At 37.9% G+C, this 26,235-nt stretch overlaps 1 non-coding gene across 1 annotated transcript; it reads left to right on the forward strand.

Annotated features, from left to right (window-relative positions):
• The first annotated feature begins 17,465 nt into the window (after positions 1–17,465).
• On the forward strand, positions 17,466–17,572 carry LOC121492339. The gene has a single exon (XR_005988217.1). It is a non-coding gene; the product is annotated as a U6 spliceosomal RNA (small nuclear RNA).
• The last annotated feature ends 8,663 nt before the right edge of the window (positions 17,573–26,235 follow it).

Raw genomic sequence — 26,235 nt, forward strand, 5'->3', positions numbered from 1 at the left:
AGAGGAGTTGACCAGTAGGAGAGCCAAGCCTACTCTACTCACCGCATGGAGGCAGGGAATAAAAGAACAGAGTCAAACTCCCACGTGTTACAAGTTACAGTGGCTCTACCCACCAGTGAAACACAGTTCAGGAATGTCCTAGGCTTTGAGCAACTCCTCCTCTCAGAAAGGACCAATAATGTGGTATCCTCTCTTTAGGGAGACAAATAGACATATGAGTAAAGTAGTAGAAACATCCCTGCCTTACATATAACTGAAGTGTCCCCAGTTGAAGTCACACCTTTTATTTGGGGGCCCAGTCCTTCCAACAACTCCACTAAAACATACAAATACCTTTTGAGCAGAATGTATTAATACCTACTGAGTTAGGGATTTGGGAGTCAAAGATGACAAACCTGTAGTCCCTGCTCTCAGGGAGCTTACCATTCAGATGGCAGAGAGACACCCAGGAGTTGAAACAAAGTTCTATTAGATTAACAACAACAAGGGTACCTGAGTGGCTCAGTGGTTGAGCAGCTGCCTTTGGCTCAAGCTGTGATCCTGGGGTCCTGGGATCACGTCTTGCATCAGGCTCCCCACGGTGAGCCTGCTTCTTCCTCTGCCTGTGTCTTTGCCTCTCTGTGTCTCTCATGAATAAATAAATAAAATCTTAAAAAAAAAATAGGAGCTAAATGTCTACAGAACAAAGACTAAGTACATGTGTTATGCTGACCATGTGAGTGCTTTACTTTGTTTCATCCTCCCAACTTTAGTACTCTGTTTTCAGATGAGGGAGCTGAGGCTTAGAGAGTTTCAGTGCCTGGCCTGAGGTCATACAGAACAAGAGGAAGAGCCCGGAGCTGCACGAGTCTGCCTGAAGAGCCTCCATGTGGGACCATGACGTTCTATTCCTGCGGCGGGGAGGTGGGGCGGGGGCAGCATGGGGTGCCATGGAAGTCTAGAAAAGGGCAGCCACCCAGACCACACAGGTCAGGGCAGGATCACAAAGATCACACATCCCTGTGCCAGTGCTGAGCACATATCAGGGGCCAGCCAGGTAAATGGGGGAAGAAAGAGGGAGCATTAGTAGGTCAGGTCCTCACAGGACACCTCAGTGGGAGAGGGAGGGAGGGGAGGCTGCTGAAAGAGATAAGGGGAGCTTGAAAAAGAGACATGAAGTCTGTTCCTTATGAGTGTGTGCGACTGAGCTCATTCACCTCCAGGTTAACATGGAAATGTTCAATAATGACCACTCTTGATGCTGCTTGACATAAAAATATTTAACTCTGAGGAGAACACAAATGAAAATATCTAAGAGTGAAGGGAGGGGAAGACATCAGGTCATCAGGAGCCGGAATCTCAACCATCTGGAATCCTACTGAGATTTGGCGGCCCATTCCTGAGTCTCAGGTATCTTGCCAAAATATTTTTTAAAGGAGAAAAAACAATAATGTTGCCTGCTATAATAATGCACCAGAAATTCCTCACATTGACATTTACAGATTTCCTGCCAATGGCCCGGAGAGCACGTAATGGCCTGATAGCAAAGGCAGCTGGGGGTGGGGCGGAAAAGCAACTGAGTGATTGAGCTGTGCCTCCTTGGGTTTTTATTATCATTGCTGCCTTTAGCCATATGCTTTTCAAAGGCACTTGACAAGCCTGGACCAATTTCAAAGGAATTCCTAAACCCAGATTTCAAAATCGTCATTACATCTCCGGATTGTCAGTTCTCTGTACAGGAAACACAAATTTATGGAAGTTCCTAAATGTTTTTCCATAAATGTTGATCAACCTCTCCTGCCGTTACATGAGATGCCTGGGATGTTAAAATAGATGCTAATAAATTGCCAATCCAGCTTATTGCCAAGTAATGAAAAGCATTTCTCTTCCTTGGAATAGGATGTCTTACCACTTGAGTGGGTTCCAGAAACTGCATAAAAAAGGGAATAAGATGATTTCTTTTTTAGTCTGTTTGCTTGTTCTTTACCACCCCCACCCCCATTGACACTTTTTAAAACTGAATATAAACAGATTCAATCTGCTGGGAACTCTGGGTTTTAGAGCGTGGACCCTGGTTGTGCTGCACCTGTCATCCAAGACTTTTGTCATTCTTTGACACCATTGGATGTCCCATACTCATATGACTCTCCACCCATTCCAGGTCTTTCCCTAACCTTTTTGTTGGCCTTGTCCACAAAACAACCTTGTTCAGTTTTGCAAACACAGAAAATAAACCAGAGGCTGGTAAGTCAGGTGGCTGATGAATCAGGAACAGAGCCTTGGGAGCCCCCACAACCAAATGGGGCTCTGGAACCCTGCAGTGTCCCTGACTCCATCTCCATTCCAAAGGACAGCATGCTGCTTTGCAAGAATGATGGCATCGTACCAAAGGCTCTGGAGAACTAAAAGCTACAAGTACACAGGGTACTTTGTGAAGTTTCCTGTGAAGGGAGCAAAGCAAAGAGATAATCCTGCGAAATACAGGAGCCTTCCACTTTAAAGAAGTTAGCGGTTGCATGGAGTGTGAAAAGATCTGGGGTATGTTGGGATCCTCCATTCAAAATGAAAGGCAAGGGACAACTGGTTGGCTCAGCGGTTCAGCATCTGCCTTCCACTCAGGGCAGGATCCCAGGATCCAGGATGGAGTCCCTATCGGGCTCCTTATGGGAGCCTGCTTCTCCCTCTGCCTGTGTCTCTAGCTCTCTCTCTCTGTCTCTCATGAATAATAATAATAATAATAATAATAATAATAATAATAAAAGAATGAAAGGCAAGTTGTTTCACCTTTTGCCTCATCACTAAGAAGAAAATCAATGTTTCAAGGCCACCTTTGAATGTTGGAGGCAGTCTAATATATTTAAAGGTCTGCTCCATACTGGTAAACACGAAATGCTTCCCAGGAACCAATACACAGTCATGTTCAGCACTTTGAGATAAAAGCATGGGACCATTAATTTTTTCTTGAGCACATACGGTGTGGCAGGCATTTTTCTAAGTACCTTAGATTTATTAACTCTTTTTTTAAGGAGCGCTTATTTATTCATAAATAAATAGAGAGGCAGAGACAGAGGCAGGCTCCATGCGGGGACCCTGATACAGGACTCATCCCAGGACCCCAGGATCACAGCCAGAAGAGGCTCAACCACTGAACCACTCAGGTGTCCCTATTAACTCTTTTAATCCGCACTGGGGTGCACAGGTTGTATGGCAGAGCCTGCATTTGAACCTGAGCTTGTGGCTTTCCTGGTCCATTGTTCTTAATGACCATGCTTTACTGTTTGCATTTTAGGATTGTTAGTTAATCCTGGAGATGGCAATTTCCAGGTGGTGCCCATTCCTCATCTAGTCTATCATAATTCCAGTATTCTTCGACCTATGGAGTGAATGATGAATTTAACTACCACCTACACACCCACTTGTAATAGTGAGAGGTGGGAATGAGTAAGAGGAAGAACTTTGCCATAACTAGTATTTTAAAGAAAAGTAAAAGGAGAAGGTAATTATTCAATCTTCAAATATCCCAGAAGCAGTACAGAAAGATGCAACTAATTAAGAATATGGTAATCCACACAAATGAATTTTGTGCCTATTTCTTCACTACCACAATTGGAGAAGTATATTAGCTCCAGGATTTGGGGAGGATTCCAATTACCAATAATTTTTAAAACAATATTTTTTCAGCATTTCCTTTCAGGATCAAAACTCAGATGAAGCAATCCTTGTTCATAGCTCACACAGACTCGAGTACTTTAGTTTTTTTTTTGATTCATGATAGTCACAGAGAGAGGGAGGCAGAGAGAGAAGCAAAGCAGGCTCCATGCACCGGGAGCCCGACATAGGATTCGATCCCGAGTCTCCAGGATCGAGCCCTGGGCCAAAGGCAGGCGCCAAACCACTGCGCCACCCAGGGATCCCTGACTTAGGTACTTTAATGTTCTGGTATGATCTTCCTTTGGCTACACTTAATACACCACTCAGAAAACACCTTGCTTCCAGCTCTGAGCTACCTCCTCAAGCTCTCCTTTTACTCTTCAGTAAATGGAGGGTCTCTAAGTTTAGTTTTTCAGGGCTTATGTTGTGGAACTCCCAAATGTGCTATAAGAAAATTTTGCTATTATGAAAAAAAAAAAAGGTTATTATCTTAATCTCCCAATGTCCTGTAAGGATGGTAGGGTCTTTTGTCTGCCAAGTTCAGTTGAAGACATCGTCCTTAGTATAATAACCTTCTATATTCTTGAGGATAGAATTTAAATGCTAGGGTGGGGGTATAGAAAAGCAATTTTAGACACGGAAGCTAGAAGAGAGCAAAATTACTGTGTTTAAGGAATAAGTAACTATAATATAGAGATAATAATACCTTAAAGACAGGGTTGTTTTGAGGGCTAAATGAGATAATTGAAAGTATCTGGGCATAGTTCTCAGCACATAGTGAGGGCTGAACCAATGTTAAAATGTTTGCACTGCTATCATTCTTGTTGCTGTTGTTATATAAACCTTTCTTGAAAATAATACTTTGGGGATCCCTGGGTGGCTCAGCGGTTTAGCGCCTGGCCTTGGCCCAGGGCGTGATCCTGGAGCCCCGGGATCGAGTCCCACCTTCAGGCTCCCGGCATGGATCCCGCTTCTCCCTCCTCCTGTGTCTCTGCCTCTCTCTCTCTCTCTCTATCATAAATGAATAAATAAATCTTTAAAAAAGAAAATAATATTTTAATGATAGAAATAGAATCAAGAGAATCAAAATAAAGAACTAGAAGTGATGTTTGGAAGTGTTATTTGCAATGCCAATTCAAACATACAGCTAGGAATAATGCTGAGGAAATTAACATTGTAGAATGAAATTCTATGTTACAAATCTTCCCAAAGGAAAATAAAATAGCATCCACTAAAAGTCAGGGAAGGGAGGAAATGTAAGAGTGCTCATTTGTTTTGGGTATGTCTCTAAACTATCACATACAGTTGGCTTTTGCTTTGTGAGCCAATCTAAAGTCTTTTTGTCTTAAAATCTAAATCTTGCTCATTTACATTAATGAATATGAGGTTTTGGGCTCTATTTTGTTTTTTAGTGTTTTTAGCTTTATAACATTTTTGCACTGTTTGCTTTGTTGTCTTTTTCATTGAAATTTTAATTGAATAATTATAGACACATGCATTTGTAAGAAAGAATAGGAAGAAATCTTGCATACCCTTTACCTAGTTTCCCTGAATAGTAACATTTTGCAGAACTCTAGTACAATGTGACAACCAGGATATTGTCATTGATACAACCATCAATCTTATGCAGATTTCTCCAGCTGTTTGTTTTGTTTTGAGTGTGAGTTTCTTCTAATAATTTGGAAATTTTAAATTTGTATTCTAGTTTTTAGCTTTGTAATTTTATGCAACTATCTTTTTTAAAAATGAGATACAAAAGGGCACCTGGGTAGCTTAGCAGTTGAACATCTGCCTTTGGCTCAGGTCGTGATCCTGGGATCCTGGGATCGAGTCCTGCATCAGGCTTTCTGCGGGAAGTCTGCTTCTCCCTCTGCCTATGTCTCTGCCTCTCTCTCTGTGTCTCTCATGAATAAATAAATAAAATCTTTTTAAAAATGAGATAAAATGACATATAATATTGTATTAGTTTTAGGTGCACAATATAACTTGATATATGCATATATTGCTAAATGATTATTAGAATAAGTTCAGTTAACATCCTCACCACACATAACATTTTTTTAAAGATTATTTATTTGAGAGAGAGAGAGAGCATGAACAAGCATGGGGGGAGGAGCTAAGGGAGAGAGAGTCTTAAGCAGACTCCTTGCTGAGCACGGAGCCCAACAGGAGGCTGGATCTCATGACCCTGGGATCACAACCTGAGCCAAAACCAAGAAGAATCTGATGCTCAACAACTGGACCACCCAGGTGCCACCATCACTATACATAATTACACATTTTTTTTCTTGTGATGATACCTTTTAAGACCTACTGTCCCAGTAACTTTCAAATATACAATATTGTTAACTATAGTCACCATACTGTGCATTATATCCCGGGACTTTTATCTTATAACTGGAAATTTATTTTTTAAATTTTTTATTATTTTTTTTAAAAAGATTTTATTTATTTATTCATAGACACACAGAGAGAGAGGCAGAGATTCCAGGTCTCCAGGATCACACCCCAGGCTGCAGGCGGCGCCAAACCGCTGCGCCACCGGGGCTGCCCATAACTGGAAATTTATACCTTTTGACCATCATTACCCATTTTGTGCCCCCCCTCCCCTCTGGCAACCACCAATTTGTTCTCTGTATCTAGGAATTTCGTTTTTTTAGATTCCACATGTAATTGAGATCATATGGTATTTGTCCTCTGTCTGGCTTGCTTTATTTAGCATAATGCCCTCAAAGTCCATCCATATTATTGTAAGTGGCAAGATTTCTTATTTTTTATGACTAAATAATATTCCATCACACACACACACACACACACACACGCCACCTTTTCTTTATCCATTCCTGCATTAATGGACACTTAGGTTGTTTCTATATTTTATCTATTGTAAATAATGCTGCAATGAACATAGGGGTACAAATATCTTTCTGAGATAGTCATCTCATTTCCTTTGGATAAATACCCAGAAGTGGAATAGCTGGATCATATGGTAGTCCTATTTTTAGTTGTTTGAGGAATCTTCATACTGTTTTCCATAATGATTGTACCAATTTACATTGCCACCAACAGCGCCAGTTTCCTTTTTTTCCGCATTCTCACACTTGTTATTTCTTGTCTTTTGGATATTTATGTGACTATCTTAATAGTCACATAAATTAAAACAATTTTATTTATTTGTCTGACAGAGAGAGAGAATGAACACAAGCAGAGGGAGCAGTAGGCAGAAGGAGAGGGAGAAGCATACTCCCTGCTGTGCAGGGAGCCTGATGCAGGGGTCCATCCCAGGACCCTGAGATCATGACCTGAGCCAAAGGCAGTTGCTTAACCAGGGGAGCCACCCAGGTGCCCCTTAATCTTGTTTTTTCTTTAGGTAGAGTCTTTAATTCCCCACTATAAGCAATGATAAAATTAGAATATTTCTACTTGGGGATCCCTGGGTGGCTCAGCGGTTTGGCGCCTGCCTTTGGCCCAGGGCACGATCCTGGAGTCCCGGGATCGAGTCCCGCGTCAGGCTCCCGGCATGGAGTCTGCTTCTCCCTCCTCCTGAATCTCTGCCTCTCTTTCTCTCTATGCCTATCATAAATAAATAAATAAATCTTTAAAAAAAAAAGAATATTTCTACTTCCTTCCCCTTTCCTTTACCCCCACTTAATTTTAATTGATACTTTTATTTTCTTAAACTTTGCATTATTAAATATACTTCTCTCATTTGATTTGGCAGCTCTATAGTCTAAGCTATTAAAGATGATGAAGAAACACATTTATGCCACAACATGTGTATACCTTATCCTATCTTTGTGCCTTTTTTCCCTTTGAATTTTTCCCTTTGAATTTTTGTTGGTTATATCATCTCTAGATCATTCCTAATCTGTTCTCCCACCATAGTCACTACATGTGTTCTGTCTTGATCTGCAGAAATGTACATCCAACGCTCTCTGCCAGTTCTTTTATTGTAGCTTCTCCAGTCATCTTCAGGTAGGCCTAAATTTATCTTTAATAGAATCCTCCCTTTGAACTCATAGGAATTCTCAGAATTCTTTGTGTTCAATGCTCCCTATCTGTTGCCTATGTATTTGAATGACAGTATGGCTTGGAATAAAGTGTCATGCTTATTTTCCTTGAGGGTTTTTTTCTTTTTTCTTTTTTTAAGATTTATTTATTTATTCATTCAGAGAGAGCGAGAGAGAGGCAGAGACACAGGCAGAGGGAGAAGCAGGCTCCATGCAGGGAGCCCGATGTGGGACTCGATTCCGGGTCTCCAGGATCACACCCCGGGCTGCAGGCGGCGCTAAACCGCTGCGCCACCGGGGCTGCCCTTCCTTGAGGTTTTTGTGATTCTTTCTTCAGCATCTTACAGCATTTATAAAGTTGCAGTGACTATCTTTAATGGCAATAAAAATATTTCCAAGGAGAGAGGGAAAAGAGATGAAGAAAGAAAAACTGAGAGAAATGGAACAGATTATTACTATGAATAAAGAAAAAGGATTCATTAAAAAGAATACAATGGAAAAGCTATTAAAAACATACTTGAAATAACAAATGAGATATAATATAGAGTTGAATTTTATTTATTTATTTATTTATTTATTTATTTATTTATTTATTTATTTATAAAAATAGATGGGAGAAATAGCAGCATGGATTCACCCAAAGAACAAATTAGTGAGTCAGAAGATCACATTAAAGACTTTTCCCAGTAGGTAGCAGAAAATATAACATAAAATGCAAGCTAAGAGATATGAAGCATTGAAGTAGAAATGTTAACATCCAGATAGCAGGAGTCCCATTATAAGAGAATAAAAAATTATTTGGTAAATTATGTTCAAAATAATAATGATGATAAAGTTTCCAGAATTGAAAAGTTTTGTTGTACTTCAAGCCAAGTAGATGAGAAAAAAATCACATTTATACACAAAGAATCTCTAGAGTAAACAAACTACAAAGGAACAAGAATAATATTGACATCATCTTTTCCCACAGAAAAAGTGGATCCATGTCAGTGGCGTAATATTAAAGAAAAAGAACTATTATATGTTATAATATAAATGTGAGACTGTATTAAAGATATTCTCAGGGATCCCTGGGTGGCTCAGTGGTTTAGTGCTGCCTTCGACCCAGGGCATGATACTGGAGTCCCGGAATTGAGTCCCACATCAGGCTTCCTGCAATGGAGCCTGCTTCTCCCTCTGCGTGTGTCTCTACCTGTGTGTGTGTGTGTCTCTGATGAATAAATAGATAAAATCTTTTTTAAAAAAGATTTATTTAAAAAAATAAAAATAAAGATATTCTCTGACACAAAAGGCCTGAAATACTACACATAAAGAAAACTGGAAATGCTCTCAGGGAAAGTGTTCAAGTAAGAGGAGAAATAAACCAGGAGGATGCTGCCAGATATATGGGATGTACGCGTACAATTAAATAACTTAGCAAGTGTTTAAATTTCATTGTCTGAAATCTAAATGACCAAAGGGAAAAAGAGAAAAAGTATATCTATAACAACCCAGAATGAATTTTTCTAGACAATATCAAATTAACCATGGTCCTAGGAACATAAAAGTATGTTAAAGTTACCGCTTTGTTTGGAGGATAATATGTTGATAAATTAAATAAATTAATTGGAGTAAATAAATGTAAATGTCAAACTTAAGGGTAATCATGTAACATAAAAAGCATTAAATTTTATTTCTCCAGTAGAAAACAGGAAAGTATAAAAATGTAGTGCATAGAAAATATAAGTCTCAGGGGTGCCTGGGTGGCTCAGTCAGTTAAGATCTGCCTTTGGGGGATCCCTGGGTGGCGCAGCGGTTTGGCGCCTGCCTTTGGCCCAGGGCGCGATCCTGGAGACCCGGGATCGAATCCCACGTCGGGCTCCCGGTGCATGGAGCCTGCTTCTCCCTCTGCCTGTGTCTCTGCCTCTCTCTCTCTCTCTCTCTCTCTCTGTGACTATCATAAATAAATAAAAAAATTAATAAAAAAATAAAAAAAAAAGATCTGCCTTTGGCTCAGTTTATGATCTTGGGGTCTTGGAGTAGAGCCCCATGTCAGGCTCCATGCTCAGTGGGGAGTCTGCTTTTCCCTTCCCTTTGCCCTTCCTATTGCTCCTAGTCTGTCTTTCAAATAAATAAATAAAAATCTTTTTTGAAAAAAAGAAGATATAAGTCCCAGAAAGTTCAATAAATGCAAATGAGCAATATTCATCAGTTAAAATCTAGAAGCTCTCAGTTAGGATAAAAAATAAAATAAAACAAGATTCAACAATGTGCTATGTACCTGAGACACACCGAGGGTTAAGTAAAATGATAGGTTGAAATTATAGAATAGAAAAAGATACAAAAAAAAAAAGAAAAGAAAGTTGGGTAGCAATCTTTCTAGCTGATGAAACAGATTCCTTGACAAAAATAATAAGAAGAAACAAAGATGGTCATTATATGTTGAGAAAAGGAATCACAGAACAACATGCAGCCATCATGAACATATATCCAGTGACATCAGCTCAAACTATATAAAATAACAACTGACAGAATGCTGAGAGACATAATCAATCATCATCAGAGTTTTTTTTTAAGGATTTTATTTATGAGAGACACACAGAGAGAGAGGCAGACTCCATGCAGGGATCCTGATGTGGGACTGGATCCCGGGACTTCAGGATCACGCCCTGGGGCTGAAGGCAGATGCTCAACCACTGAGCCACCCAGGCGTCCCATCATCAGAGATTTTAACTACAAGTTGATAAAACAGCAAACAAAAATATGCAGAAATATGGAAAATCTGAATACCATTAATGACATTCAGCTGCTAAATATATATTGAACTCTACACTAAACAGAATGTATTCTCTTTTTAGTATCCATGTAATGTTTACAAAAATTTATCATATATTAGACAACAAAGGAGCCCCAAAATTCCATAGAATCAATTTCATACAGACTATTTTCTGTAAAGGACCAATTGGTAAGCATTTTTGACTTTGCAGGCCAGATGCTATCTGCCCTTACTGCTACAGGTCTTCAGTTGTAGCACCAAAGCAGTTGTAGACAATACATAAATGAATAGATGTGTTCTAGGAACTTTATTTGAAAAAAAAAAGTGGCTGGACAAATTTGAAGCATGGACTGTAGTTTGATGGCCTAAGGTATAGATTAATATGGACTTTCTAGAGAGCGTAGATCTTCCTTGACTTGCAATGGGTTTATATCCCAACAAATCCACCCTAAGTTGAAAATATCCTAAGTCGAAAAATGCACCTAACCCACTGAATATCATAGCTCAGCCTAGCCTACCCTCAAAGGGCTCAGAATCCTTACATTAGGCTACATCTGGGCAAAATCATCTGACACAAAGCCCATTTTATAATAACGCGTTGCACATCTCATGTAACTTACTGAATACTGTGCCAAAAGTGAAAAACAGAATGGTTGTATGGGTACAGAATGGTGGTAAGCATATAGGTTGTTTACCTTCATGAAAGCATAGTTGACAGGAGCTGCGGCTGCCACTGCCTCGCATCACAAAAGAGTATCATAATGCATATCACTAACCTGGAAAAACATCGGAATTCAAAATACGAAGTGCGATTTCTACTGAATGTATATCATTTTTGCACCATCGTAAAGTAAAAAAATCATAAGTTGAACCATCAAATGTTAGGGACCATCTGTAATAGTATAATTTGTGGCTCAATACTACAACTCTGCGTATATATCACAAAGAACTCACACAGACCCTTGGTTGAGATGGGGGCATATCAGGAGATTTTAATGCTCTTTGCAGGGATTTGGGGACAATCTGTGTGTTGATCTCTGAGGATTGTATAGTAAAATGCACTGGATAAACCCCAAGAAGACCATGTAGCATGTAGAAGCAAGAGACTAGATGTGCCTAAGCAATATGAATGTATATTAATTATCTATGTGTTAAGTCAAAAACGTGAGAAATAGAATAAGGTCTAAAACATAATAGTAATAATTTTTAAAACATACACAAAGCAAGGATAATATGCTTTGTGAGACATATATATGAATATGCTATATATGTTAAACACATGTATGTGTTGCATATATACATGTTATACATATATGTATATCTCTGTGTGTATAAAGGATATTCTATAAATTCATTAGAATAATTGCCTCTTTGTGTGTGGGGAGGTGGGTGGGAATGGTGTGGAGGGGTAGATAGGCTTTGGGGAATGACAATTTCCATTTGGTGGTTATGGTTAACTCTGCATCTGAGGTCTAGGATATTACAGATCAGTTCCTGTAGAGTGTTTTCAACTACTTATACTCATTTCTTTCTGAGGGCATTGATATTTCACTCTGCCCATTCAGCAATTATAGTTTGACAAGTGCAGTTTAAATAATGTATAATATTGTGATTTATCTTTTGGTAATGTTTTGGTATAGCTAGTTTTGCAAAAGCATTTTTTGTCTGTTTTGACTGGTATCTGGGTAGAACTACATAATCAATTGATCTAATTGAATGGCTTCTCATGTTATATTCAATTAAGAAAACAGGGGATCCCTGGGTGGCGCAGCGGTTTGGCGCCTGCCTTTGGCCCAGGGCGCGATTCTGGAGAGCCGGGATCGAATTCCACGTCGGGCTCCCGGTGCATGGAGCCTGCTTCTCCCTCTGCCTGTGTCTCTGCCTCTCTCTCTCTCTGTGACTATCATAAATAAATAAAATTAAAAAAAAAAAGAAAAGAAAACATTGCCCACATATTCATAATCCAATGAACAATATGAAACAAAAATTTCCAAATTTTAAAAATTGGGTCTATACGTTAAATATGTTAAAATTTTGTCAAATATACGTCAGTAGGGCTGAAAAAGAAACAGTAAAGTCTTAACATCAATCTTAAATTCTATTCTTAATTTTAAAAAATATTTTATGTATTTATTTGACAGCACAAGCGGGGGGAGTGGCAGGCAGAGGGAGAGAGAGAAGCAAGCTCCCCACTGAGCAGAGAGTCCGCCCACCGCAGGGCTTGATCCCAGGACTCTGGGATCATGACTTGAGCTGAAGGCAGATGCTTAACCAACTGAACCACCGGGCACCACTATTCTCGAGAATTCTTTAAAAATAAAGTTGATGGGGATACCTGGGTGGCTCAGGGGTTGAGCGTCTGCCTTTGGCTCAGGTTGTGATCCCGGGAGCCTGGAATCGAGTCTGCATCAGACTCCCCACAGGGAACCTGTTTCTCCCTCTGCCTATGTCTCTCCTTTCTCTCTGTGTCTCTCACGAATAAGTAAATAAAACCTTAAAAAAAATTGGTTTGAGAGTTGAACTTACTAGCTATCCCAGCCTTAGGGAAGGGATATCAGTTTTATAGAGGAAATGCCATAAGGCAGGTACTATATACATGTTGTTTCTTCTTTTTATGTTATTTCTTTTTTTAAAAGTTTTAATTTTAATTCCAGTTAACATACAGTGTTATATGAATTTCAGGTGTACAATATAGTGATTCAACAATTTTATACATCACCCAGTGCTCAAATATATGTTATTTCAAATTATTCTTATAAGAATTTTTTAAAAGACTTATGTTTATTTTTTATTTAAAAGATTTTATTTATTTATTCATGATAGACAGAGAGAGAGAGAAAGAGAGAGAGAGGCAGAGACACAGGCAGAGGGAGAAGCAGGCTCCATGCAGGGAACCCGACGCGGGACTGGATCCCGAGACTCCAGGATCGCGTCCTGGGCCAAAGGCAGGGGCCAAACCGCTGAGCCACCCATGGAATTCCCCTTATCTGTTTATTTTATTTATTATTTTTTTAAGATTTTATTTATTTATTCATGAGAGACACAGAGAGAATGGTAGAGACACAGGCAGAGAGAGAAGCAGGCTCCATGCAGGGAGCCCGACGTGGGACTCGATCCAGGGTCTCCAGGATCATGCCCTGGTCTAAAGGCTGCGCTAAACCACTGTGCCACCAGGGCTGCCCTTATCTGTTTATTTTAAAAAGAAACATATGTGCATGAGCCAGAGAGGGGCAGAGAGAAAGAATCTCAAAGCAGACCCGCAGCCAAGCGTGGAGCCTGAGGTGGGGCTGGATCTCAGAACCCTGAGATCATGACCTGAGCCAAAATCCAGAGTCAGACATTCAACTGACTGAGCCACCCAGGAGCCCCCTTACAAGTCTTTAAAGTAGGCAGTATAATTCCATTTTACATATGGAGAAGTTAAAGTTCAGATAAACCAAGTAATTTGCCCAAGGTCTCATAGCTAGTAAGTGGTGATGTTAGAATCTAATAAGTTACTCCATGTGTATATGTCCAGGATAGGCAAATCCACAGAGACAGAAAGAAGATTTATGGTTTCTGGAAGCTAGAGGCAGAGGGAAATGGATAGTGACTGCTAATGGGTATTAGATTTCTCTTTGGAGTGATGAAAATGTTCTAAAATTAGATAGTGGTGGTGATTGCACGATTCTGTCAAAATACTAAAAATGACAATTTGTACCCTTTGAAAGAATAAATTGTATGGCTTGTGAATTATATCTTCGTAAAACTGTTATGAAAACCTGCATATATGCATACAAATGTGTCTAGAATGATGTTCACCATTACTGGATTTAAAAATTAGGAACATTATTTTTTTTGGTATGAATAAATCATTGAGGGGCACCTCAGTGGCTCAATCAGTTAAGCATCAATTCTTGATTGAGGATCAGGTCATGATTTCTGGGTCATGAGATCAAGCCCCAGGTCCAGCTCTGCATTCAGTATGGAGTCTGCTTGAGAGTCTCTCTTTCCCTCTCCCTCTGCCCCTCCCACTTGTGCTCTCTTTCAGATAAATAAATTTTTAAAAAATAAAAAATAAATAAATCATTGCTTTCAAAGGAATAATGGGACAAATGAATCCAGACTGTAGTGATCTCGGAAATAATGAAAGTTCAGTGGTAAGAGAAGCACATTTTAGAGAGAAAATCTTGTTTTTCCATGGCTCTTACCTGCTGTGCCTATGCTTGCTGAAGAAATGAAAACTTCCTTAGTGTGATTACAATCACAACTTCATTTTTAGGTTCTCTTAAGCTGAGTAATTTAAAAAAAAAAAGACTCGTGATGCAATTTTACTGAATTTATAAGAGAATCTCTTGGGACAGATAATTTAGGGACAGAAAAGCCACTTTCAAAGAGGCAAGTACAGAAATACCTCCTTTTCATGATGTGCCTGATTTAAGCATGGAAAAGTGTGCCTACAAGCATTATCTCAGCAGGTCAATCCATAATTAGAGCTCTAATTTTCCTCCAGGCGCTTTCTCTTGAGTTGTCCAAGGGACCCAACAAGAGGTGCCTATGAAACCGTGATAATGGTTCTAAACATTTTCAGCACCAGCACTATTACAGAGCTGATGCATGGGAAGTTGCATTATGCTATAGTAGAAAAGCAACTGCATGATCGTAGGCTTGCATCCAAAGTCTCCCCTCTCACAAAGGTTAGCTAGGAAGACCCACAGATCTCCCATAAATATTTTCTTTGAAGAAATTTCCCTTTGAAGCACCCATCCTAGAGAACATTTGTTTTAGTACCTAGAGTAGCAGTAAAGATATTGATAATCAGAAATATTAAACATGACCTGAGCAGACTTTGGGAACTTTCCTTTGCTACAAGAATGATAAAAGCTAGTGACCAATGACAGGTCAAAGTACAAATGTCTAAATACCAGTCACCATTGGCTTCTGGGCATCTCTGATATATTGATTCCCAGCACTCCTTTCTTTGACTGCCACCTCTTATCCTTAAAGTGTGCTTGTCTAGTAACCCATTCCAGCAATGCTTAACCACACTGATACCTGAATCCATTGATTCTCACTATTGATCAACTGCTTCATGATCTCACTGTAGTTCTTACCCAGCCTGTAAGCATTTAAGATACAAGGAAGTGATGAATCTAGATGTTTATTTATTTTTAGTTGATTCCTTACAATTCACCTACTTTCAAAACCAGTTTGATATGGATCAAAATAGCGAAAAACTTATGGCAGAACAGAGTGCAGATTTAGAAAAGGAAATAAAAATTATTTAAAATGTCAATCAAGAAGAAATCAGCTATGCAATTTGAAGATGAAACATCCTTTCTCAGCCTCTCTTTCACTGCCAGAGAGAGGGAAGATAGACCTTGGCTAATAATTTGTTTTGGTTGAAGGTTAAGACAAAGGGCAAGTCCAAAGACTGTTCTTTGTGTAGCTAAGCAGTGGTTAGGAAGAAGCATAGAGTTCAATAATAGGCCCTAATCTTGGGCCCGGGACACTAGTGGTTGGCAGAGAGTGAGGAAAGGTTGATGGAAGAAGATGAATAAGGGGCACTCACACTGTTCTGTATAATTTCAGGTACTCTAGAACAAAGGGCTGTCATTCAATGTATATGGCGCTAAGAAAATTGTTTTTTCTTCTGCATAAATTTATAAATTTAACCTGTGCTATCTCCAAGAAATTAACATTTGTCTTTGGTAAATATATGTGGTTGTATGTGTGTTTGACCAATAGTTATCTGTTGGACATCAGGAAGACAAAAAGGAATAGCTACAATCCACTCCATGTGGGTTACCACTCCAAGTAAACTAAACTTGCCGAGCCACCCAGGGATCCCCTAGAACAATTTTAAATCCAAGTTTCATGGGCAGCTCTGGTGGCTCAGCGGTTTAGCGCCTCCTTCAGCCCAGGGCATGATCCTGGAGACCCGGGATCAAGTCCCTGCATGGAGCCTGCTTCTTCCTCTGCCTGTGTCTGCCTCTCTCTCTGTGTCTCTCATGAATAAATAAATAAAATCTTTTAAAAAAAATCCAAGTTCCAGCAGGACATCAGGAAGAGAATATTGAGGTCAGAAATATTAGGTGGGAGAAACAAGATCACACAACAGGAAGGTTCTAACTGAAGCCATTTGAGATTTTTAGTTCAATGTTTTACATAGCAGATTGATTTTGCCATTGTGCCTGATTCAGATATCATGGGGAGAATAAAAGATTACTTTGATAGAGTTGGTGAATATACAAAGGAATATTTAATGGAATGCAAGCAAAACTCTGAATAGATTTTTCTTCTTTAAAAAACACTTTAAAATCATTAATAGAACATTAATGATTAGTTGAACATTGTAGAAAAGTCAAAGAATTCAACAAGTTAAAACAAATCTGTAATTACACTACTCAGAGACAACTATTATTAATATCTTGGAGTGAGGGTCACCTGGGTGGCTCAGTAGGGTAAGCATCTGCCTTTGGCTCAGGTCATAATCCTGGAGTTCTGGTTCTGCCAGTCCTGCCTCTGGCTCCCTGCTCTGTGGGGAGCCTATTTCTCCCTCTCCTCCCTGCTTGTGCTCTCTCTCACTATCTCTGTCATGATCTGTCTCTTTCTCTTTCAGATAAATAAAATCTTTAAAAATGTATTTTGGAGTGAATCCTTCTAGGATTTAGTTTATTTGAATGTACATACACACACACACACACACACACACACACACACACACACCCCAGAGACACATACATGTACGTTTTTTTAAACAAATGGATATTCAGTACTGAATATACTTTTTTGTAACTTGCTTTTTCCACATAGCAAAATGTTCTGAAAGTTTTCCATAGCTACTATTTTAAACCACAACAAAGTCTTTTATTTTATGGATGTACCCCAATTTATTTAACTGTTGAATCTGATAACATTATGGACAATGCAATAATGAACGTTGTTGTACATATATTTTTCATTAAGAAGATTGTAATTGAGGTAAAACATACATATAAAATGCAGAAACTATAAATGTATAGCTTGATAAACCATCAAAAAATAAATATACCCATGAAATACCTTCAAACTCAAGAAATAGAACAATAGTGCTCGCTTCGGCAGCACATATACTAAAATTGGAACGATACAGAGAAGATTAGCATGGCCCCTGCGCAAGGATGACACGCAAATTCGTGAAGCGTTCCATATTTAAAAAAAAAAAAAAAAAAAAAAAAAAGAAATAGAACAATAGCTTCCCTGAAGCCCCCTTTTGTCCCTCCAATCACCACAACTTTATCCCTCTTCCCCAGTCTTAATGGCTGTTCTGATATCTAGCACCATGATTATCATTGTGTGTGATTGTACTTTTTTTTTTTTAAGATTTTATTTATTCATGAGAGAGAGAGAGAGAGAGGCAGAGACACAGGCAGAGAGAAGAGAAGCAGGCTCCATGTAGGAAGCCTGATGTGGGACTCCATCCCAGGACTTCAGGACCATGCCCCGAGCCAAAGGCAGGTGCTCAACCGCTGAGCCACCCAGGTATCCCTGTTTGCGCTTTGTATTCATGGAGTCTTACAATGTGTATTTTGTGGATGATTTCTTTCATTCAACATTATGAGATTAATTCATGTTCTTGTAGCATTGGTTTGTTCATATTAATTGCTGTGTACTATTTCATTACATGACTATACCATAAAATTTGTTGATTTTATTAATGGACAGTTATTTCCATTCTTGTCTATTAAAAAACATTGTTCATGAACATTCTTTGACATGTTTTTTGGATCATAGATGTATACATTTCTGGAATATAGGCATAGGAGTAAAATTGCTGAGTCATGATATATTTTCAACTTACAATTTATTTTCACTTTCAAAGGGATTGTATCAATTTATATGTGTCAGAGTTCTCATTGATCCATATTCTAACACTATATTGTCAGATATTTTAATTTTATCTGTGTTAGTGGGTATGAGGTAATATCTCATTGTTATATTTGCATGAGGTTATGCCCTTTTTAATATTTGAATATTTTTGAATATTTTTTACTATCTGGATATTTTTTTTTACAGATTTTATTTATTCATGAGAGATACAGAGACAGAGAGGCAGAGACATAGGCAGAGGGAGAAGCAGGCTCTATGCAGGGAGCCCAACATGGGACTTGATCCCAAGTCTCCAGGATCACGCCCTGGGATGAAGGCAGTGCTAAACCACTGAGCCACCCAGGCTGTCCTATCTAGATATTTTCTACTGTGAAGGGCTTATTTAAGTCTTGTGATCAATTTCCCACTGAGTTGCTATCTTTTTCATTCGAAGAATCCTTTCTGTAAGGATAAGAGTCCTCTCTGTCAGTTTTACATGTGTTATGATCTGAATGTTTGTGTCCTCCCCAAATTTATATGTTGAAATTCTAACTCTGAACATGATGGTGGAGCCTCTGGAGGTGATTAGGTCATGAGGAGGGAGCTGTCATGAATAAAATTAGAGTACTTATTAAAGAATCGCCAGAAAACTCTCTCTCCCACTTGTGAGGCACAGCAAGAAGATATGCAGTCCCTCACCAGACAGCAAATCTGCAGGTATTTTGATTTTGGACTACCCACTCTCCAGAACTGTGAGAAATAAATGTTTATTGTTTAAGCCATCAAGTCTTTGGTATTTTTCTTACTGCAGTCTGAACTAAGACAATATGTTACAAATAACTTTGCCAGTATGTGCTTTATACTACTGTATTTTTTTATTGTGTCTTTCAGTGAACAACAATCCCTAATTTTAATGGAATCAAATTTATTAATATTTTCCTTCTTAGCTAAAGTGGTTTTTTGTGGTGTGTCCTCTTTAAGAATTTGCCCAAGGTCATGAAGATATTCTCCCTTTGCGTTCTTCTCAATCTTTATTGTCTCACCTTTCACGTGTACCTCGGCAAGCTACCTGGAAATGATTCTTGTGTATGGTGTGAGGTGGGGTCAAGTTTCTTATCCTGGGTAGATATATTCAACTGACTCAATATCATCTACTGAAAAGACTATCTCTTTTCTACAGCTCTTCAATGTTACCTTCATCATTAATTCAGTGTTTTTAATGTAATTGTGGGACAGTTTCTAGACTCTCTATTCTTCTCATTGGTTTATTTATCTATCTTTTCACCCAGACCACACTGTCTCATCACCATAGTTTTATAATAAATGCTTATATCTAATTGTGTAGATCCTCCCACTTTGTCTTTGTTCTTCAACAGATGTTGATGAGACTATGGAGCAAAAGGAATTCTTACATACTGTTAGTAAGAGTGTGAATTGGTACATGCACTTTGAAAAATTATTTGGCAGTGCATATCGAAGGTTCATTTGTGCTGTGACACAGCAATTCCACTCCTACATATGTATTCAACAGAAATGCGAGTATATGTTCATTAAGAAGCATGTCTGAGAATATTCTTAGCAACATTATTTATGAAAATAAAAGTTTGCAAATAAATAATGCATTGTGGTCTAGTCATCTACACAGCTATACAAAAGAATGGACCCAGTGTGAATGACTATATCCTCCGACAACAATAGCTCCTGTCGGATGGCTCCTCCACAGCTCCAGCTCTTGCTGGGCTCCAGTATACATTTATTCTTCTTGTTTTTCAGGTTGGTGTAGTGGGGTAAGAGCTTTTCGTTGTTGTTGTAAGTCTGTGCCTTGCCCACACCTGTGTATCACTCCTTCGTTAAATCTCTTTACTATATCACATATGGTAAATTCTTTTTCATGCCAGTATTCTAAACAACACACACACACACACACGTTTTTCATATGGATGCATAACTGAGAGCATATAATATACACAGCTGTTAGAAGGTTTATACAATTAAATTGTTCAAATACAATTTCTGCTTTTTAATTTATATTATCAGGCTCTGGAACTCAAAGGGATTTTAAAAATCGCCCTGTCCAATCCTGATTTTTGCTAAGCAAACTGTTTTCACCATATAACATATAGACTAGCGCCTATGGTCCAGAGAGTTTAGAACACTTGCTCCATCCACACCAGTGTTTTGGGGGCTATGTGGAGACCAGAATCCAGGCCCCTGGTACTGAGCACAGTGAAATGCCAGTCCTCTTGCACACTGGTTTTCAAACTTGGCTACATTTTAGAATCATCAAGGAGCTTTAAAATATACTGATGCCTGGGTCCCACCTCTAGAGAACTTGTTTTAATTGGTCTGAGGTGTGATTGGTGTATAAGAAATTTTTAATGCATGTTTTTATTGTAAAATAAAACATCATTGCAGAACAAAACACAAAACACATAACTTAATGAATTATTTAAAAGTGAACACCATCGGGATCCCTGGGTGGCTCAGAGGTTTAGCGCCTGCCTTTGGCCCAGGGCGTGATCCTGGAGTCTCGGGATTGAGTCCCTCATCGGGCTCCTGGCATGGAGTCTGCTTCTCCCTCTGCCTGTGTCTCTGCCTCTCTCTCTCTCTCCCTCTATGTCTATCATGAATAAATAAAATCTTTAAAAAAAAAAAAAGAAAAAGTGAACACCATCCAGCTTAAAAAAAAAAAATAGAGCTTTTTCAGTCATTCTAGAAGCCCCTTCCAATCACATATGCCCTTCTCTCCCAAGTAACCACTTGTTAGGCCTGAATTTTATAGTGACCCCTTCCTTGCGTTTTTCTTTTTTATAGTTTTATTATTCAGATGTGCATTCCTAGACACTGTAGTTTACTCTTGCCCATTTAAACATATATCATGTTTTTATTTATTTTTATTTTTTAAGATTTTATTTATTTATTTATTTATTTATTTATTTATTTATTTATTTATGAGAGACACACACAGAGAGAGAGAGGCAGAGACACAGGCAGAAGGAGAAGCAGGGTCCATGCAAGGAGCCTGACGTGGTACTCAATCCCCGGTCTCCAGGATCAGGCCCTGGGATGAAGGTGGCGCTAAACCACTGAGCCACCCGGGCTGCCCTCATTGTATCTTTTAATCTGTAGGCTCCTTCTCTTCCATCCTTTCTTTTGCTTATAGGACTTTTGACGCACAGGCTGGATTTTGTTACTTATATATTATTGGTGCAGTTCAGTGTGTTTTCTGTTTTCTATAGTTCTTGCAAATAGACAACTAATCCAGGTGATGGATGGAGCACTGAGGGTTACTGGAAAGGAGTGGAGTGAGGGGATGATGGACATTAAGGAGGGCACATGATGTAATGAGCACTAGGTGTTACATACAATCTCTTTGGCAAAATGCTAAATATTATTTGGCAAAAAAATAGGAAGTACACATTGTCTGGTTGTCATAATGACTATATCTATTATTCACTGGGGAGTTGCCAAATGTCGATATTCTACCATGATATTATTGTATTATTTCTATTTCATTTTCTGTGAGAATACTTTAATAAAAACACATTTTTCCTCATCCACTGTTTTGTTATACAGCAGTGAAGTTCATATGCAAGGCAGGGTGAATGTTATATTAATTCCTTTTATTTATTAATTTCAAGATAATAAATTGGCTTCCTATCATCCTCTGAAGGTGACCGATTCTTGACTTTAAAAGTATCATTATGGGGGATCCCTGGGTGGCTCAGCGGTTTAGCACCGCCTTCAGCCCAGGGCGTGATCCTGGAGTCCTGGGATGGTGTCCCACGTAGGGCTCCCTGCATGGAACCTGCTTCTCACTCTGCCTGTGTCTCTGCCCGCCCCTCTCTCTCTTTCTCCCTCTCTCTCTATCTCTCATGAAATAATAAATAAATAAAATATTTAAAAATAAATAAATAAAATAAAGTATCATTATGAACTCCTCCTACATTTAGACATATTTGATGAATTTCAAATTGCTGCAGTTTCTATCATTATTGAAGCTCATATAGTCCTATAACCAGTGGGGGCCTCCTCGAGTTAGTTCTTGAGTTCTTTTGACATCATCCGAGTAGTCTTTAGTAGCTTCCTTGCAATCTCATTTTATAAGATGCTCTAGGTTCATCTTGAACTTTTCTTGCCCAGACTTGGGATCAGCCATTTTGTCAAAAATACTGTTTTTTTGTTTTTTTTTTTTTTTTTTTTTTTTAGCGAGAAAGGAGAAAGGGTACTTCAAGACCAAATCTGGGGGCTAAGGGATACTCATTGCTACATAGTTGGTCATTGTCTTTAGTTTTTTTCAGTGGCTAGAGCTAAATAATTAATGAGTTCATATTAATATTTATAACTCTAATCCAGGACTATAGAACATTTCCTTAACCTCTTCTCTATTATGACTGCCTTCTTTATATAATGTTAGAGAATCTGTTTTTCAAGGATACAGGGGATGAAAATTACTCATTTGTTTTATCCTATATTATACAGCAAGAGAGTTGGAATAATAAGTCTAATACTACCACCAATATGATTGCTGAAAACATGTAAAAATTTGCCCATGCTTTCTCTGTTCTCTCTCACTATCTAAAAAAATAGTTGTACTGCCAGGACAACTGGATACTCACAGGCAAAAGAATGAGGTTGGACCTTGACTTTACTATAGATAAAAATGAACTGAACATGAATCAAAGATCAAAGTGTAAAAGTTAAATAGTAAAACTCTTGGAAGAAAATATAGGTACAAATCTTTGTGACGGAGAATTGGGTAACAGTTTCTTAGATATGACATCTTAGATGATATGATGTCATATAAGATAATGTCTTAGATTCTTAGATATGTTATCATATCTAAGATAACACCTTAGATTCTTAGATATGATATCAAGAGTATAAGCAACAAAAAAATATATAAACTGGACATCATAAAAATTGAAAACTTTTGTGTTTCAAAGAATACCATCAAAAAAGTGAAAAGACAATCCACATGATGGAAGAAAATATATGCAAATCATATATTTGATAAGGGACTTGAATCTAGAATATGTAAAGAACAATTACAACTCAATGCTAGGAAGACAAAGAATCCAATTTAAAAATAGACAAAAGATATGAGTAGACATATCTTCAAAGAAGGTCTATAAATGGAGAATAAGCACCTGAAAGATGTTCAACATCATCAGACATCAGATAAATGTAAATGAAATTTATAGTGAGCTATCACTTCACACCTACTAGGATGGTTATTCTCAAAGATGATGTGGACAAATCAGAACTCTCATATATTGCTGATGGGATCACATACTGTATAATTCCATTTATAAGAAATACAGAATAGGCAAATCTATAGTCAGAAAGCAGATCAGTGTATACCTAGGGCTGGGAGTGGGAAGATTGGAAATGACAGATTAAAGGTATGGAATTTCATTTGGGAGTAATGAAAATGTTCTAAAATTGAATGTGGTGATAGATGCATGTTTCTGTAAACATACTAAAAGCCACTGAATTGTACACTTTAATGGGTAAACTATATGGCCTGTGAACTATATGTCAACAAAACTGTTTTTAAAAAGTAAAAAATAAAAAATAGGTAAACAAAAAATACAGTAAAAGTAAAGAAGATAATTGTCAGAGTACATATATCTGTCAGAGTACATAGCTGATATATGTAACATTCTCTTAGCTTTCATTTATTCATAATTTGATAGGTAATTATATATTGAATACTTAACACCTGTCCTTATATCAACATCTTTCTAGTGATTTTGGTGGCCTGAAGCTGCTTCCTCTCTGATAAATTTTTTAGGAAGGGCTCATGAGAATAATATTCCTCAGTTTTTATATGTTGTTAATAGTTTGTTAGTGTCCTTTATAGTGGAAAGTTATTTTTGCTAGAAATAAAATCCTTGTTTCATACTTGTTTTTCCTTGCTTATATTATTACTTTTCTTTTTTCCTGGCACAAAGTGTTGTCAAAAATTCTGATGCTATAGGAAACAAACTGAGGGTTACTGGAAAGGAGTGGAGTGAGGGGATGATGGACATTAAGGAGGGCACATGATGTAATGAGCACTAGGTGTTACATAAGACTGATGAATCACTGAATTCTACTAATAGAATAATACATTATATGTTAATATCTTTATACATTATATATTAATACTAATAATACATTATATGTTAATTAATTGAATTTAAATTAAAAAAATAAAAAATCATCTGATTTTCTTTTCCTTGAAAGTCACATGCTTTTTTCCCCAGAAGTCAGAGAATTTTAATTTTTCTTTAAATTCCAGTAATTTTATTAGAATACATTGGGATCTTGGTTGTTCTAGGTCAATAATCTCAGCTATGTGTCATGCTCTTTTAATACGCAGTTTTAAATCTTTTTTATTTTCAGGAAAATTTTGTTTGTCGCTGTTTGTTTGTTTTATTTTTAATTCATAGGTTGTAGCATTTGTTCTATGTCCTTGCTTTGGTTTCTTCTTTAAGCATTCCTATTACCTGTGTGTTTGATCTTCTTTACCTTTCTTCCTTCCTTTTTAAAAAAAATTATTAAAATTCAATTAAACTTTCTTCCTTTTTATTTCTCTTCATTCCTTGTTGATTTAAATTTTTTCCTCCTTTTTTACTTTCTATTTTTCTTCAGCTGCATCTACTTCCTTGTGTATTCTTTGTAGTTTAGCCTTCATTTCTGAAATTATTTCTTCCTTTGGATTCTTGTTCTTTATTGAATTCTATCATCTCATTTCTGAATTTTTCTAATTCTGGTTTAAATTGGGTTTTGTGTGTGTGCATGTGTGTGTGTGTGTGTGTGTGTGTGTGTGCTTGTGTGTGTGGCTTCTTTTCTTTTCCTTTTTTTTAAGGTAGACTCCAGGGTCAGTGAAACCAATGAGGGACTTGAACTCACCACCTGGAGATCAAGACCAGAGCTGAAATCAAGAATTGGGTATTTAACCAACTGAACCACCCAGGTGCCCCTGTGTGTGCATTTTCTATCATTTTCCTCATGATATTCATTTTGAAGTAGTAGGTTACGATTTTTACCTGTTTTGTAGGTAGGTCTTTTTGGCATGCTTTCATTGTCTTTTGGGATGATATTCTGCTCCTTATTCCCTTTTCTCTTATAGTAACTTTGTGTGAGATACCTTGATACTATTCTTTTTCTTATTTTTGTGTGAAATTAGTTTTCCTGGACTTAAAAAAAAAAAAAAAAAAGAGAGTTCAGGAAAGCTTTTCTAATTTCATAGAGCTCCCTCTTCTGTTGTTTTTGTGTAGTGTTCAAAAACATGGTGGCTTGCTTTCTGGGATTTTTCTGGCACAGTTCCCCTCCTCCATTTAGGTCTCATCTTTTTATTTTTATGCCATATTTGGGACATACTTATACTAAAAAGGTATTCATTGTTTATCTGAAATTCAGATTTAATTGGAGTTCTGCATTTTCATTTGCCAAATCTAGCAAATTCAAACCTTAGTTATGAATATTTTCCATGTGCTTTGGTTTTACTACCTAGATATTCTGCTCTTTTTATGTGTTGATTCGTAGAGGTTAAATATCTCTGCTGGTGCTACTGTGGCCACCTTCCCAGAATCCATACTATGAGTTTCAAATCTAGTTTTCTTTCTTTTCTTCTTTTCCTCTTGCTATAGTCCTCCCTTCCCTCACACATGTATCACTTCAAATCTCTCCAGAGAGCCCATGTTCTAAGCCTGGTATGTATTTCTTCTATGGTTTTTATTATATTCATTTAATCATATACACATATGCATTATATATAGTTTCTTTTAATTTTCTTTTATTTTTTTCTTTAAAGATTTTATTTATTCATGAGAGACACACAGAGAGAGGCAGAGACACAGGCAGAGAAGTAGGCTCCATGCAAGGAGCTTGATGTGGGACTAGATCCTGGATCCCGGAATCATGCCCTAAGCCTAAGGCAGACGCCCAACCACTGAGCAACCTAGGCTTCCCTCTTTTAATTTTCTAAACAAAAACAAGATCACATACATACATTTGTCT

The sequence above is a fragment of the Vulpes lagopus genome, chromosome 5, assembly GCF_018345385.1.
Source record: "Vulpes lagopus strain Blue_001 chromosome 5, ASM1834538v1, whole genome shotgun sequence".
In the NCBI taxonomy this organism is placed as follows: domain Eukaryota; kingdom Metazoa; phylum Chordata; class Mammalia; order Carnivora; family Canidae; genus Vulpes; species Vulpes lagopus.